Source organism: Protobothrops mucrosquamatus, unplaced genomic scaffold, assembly GCF_001527695.2.
Source record: "Protobothrops mucrosquamatus isolate PMUCROS unplaced genomic scaffold, P.Mucros_1.0 scaffold3458, whole genome shotgun sequence".
Taxonomy (NCBI): Eukaryota; Metazoa; Chordata; class Lepidosauria; order Squamata; family Viperidae; genus Protobothrops; species Protobothrops mucrosquamatus.
In genome coordinates, this window is record NW_015389436.1 from 22,444 (window position 1) to 23,294 (window position 851).

The following is an 851-nucleotide window of genomic DNA, read 5'->3' on the forward strand; positions in this document are numbered from 1 at the left end:
TAACGTGGGTGTCTGCAGGGGGGGCAAGGACCCCAGTGAGGGGCAGTGATGATAACTACATAATGACATCACCACACAAATGTTAAAATTTAAATCCTTGCACCTGATATAGCAGAATAGAAGAACATAGTCATGGTATTTGCATGAGGACATTATTGTTGTTGGTATCATCAAGATTATGAATATTACTGTTTCTTGGTGCTGCTAAGTGGAATCTGTGCATTTTATTTAAATATGAATGCAGTTGTCAAGCTGAATTGCTCATACTAATGTCCTTCTATCTGCAGCACAAACATGTCCCAGTAGACCTTTCCAAAGGACACGACTTCATTGTTGTGACTTTAGCACATGCCCAAATCACAGCTTTGTGGGGTTAAAACCTTCTTTAGCAGATGCAGTTTTAAAGCAACATTTTTCCCTTCTGTCCTCATTTAATTTCTCTCTGGACTAGACCTAGAAGGCTTTATCAGTGATGAAGTTAACCATGACTGGGCGACTAGGCCCACCACTCTCTCTCAGTCCAACCCACCTCACAGGATTGTTGTGAGGAAAATATCAAGCAGGAGTATGAAGTATGCAATATGTTTGCAATCTTGAGGTATACATTTTAAAGAAGAGATAAAAATATAGAATAGAATACAGGTGAAACTCAAAAAATTAGAATATCGTGCAAAAGTTCATTTATTTCAGTAATGCAACTTAAAAGGTGAACCTAATATATGAGATAGACTCATTACATGCAAAGCAAGATAGTTCAAGCCGTGATGTGTCATAAGTAAGATGATTATGGCTTACAGCTCATGAAAACCCCAAATCCACAATCTCAGAAAATTAGAATATTCAATATTCTA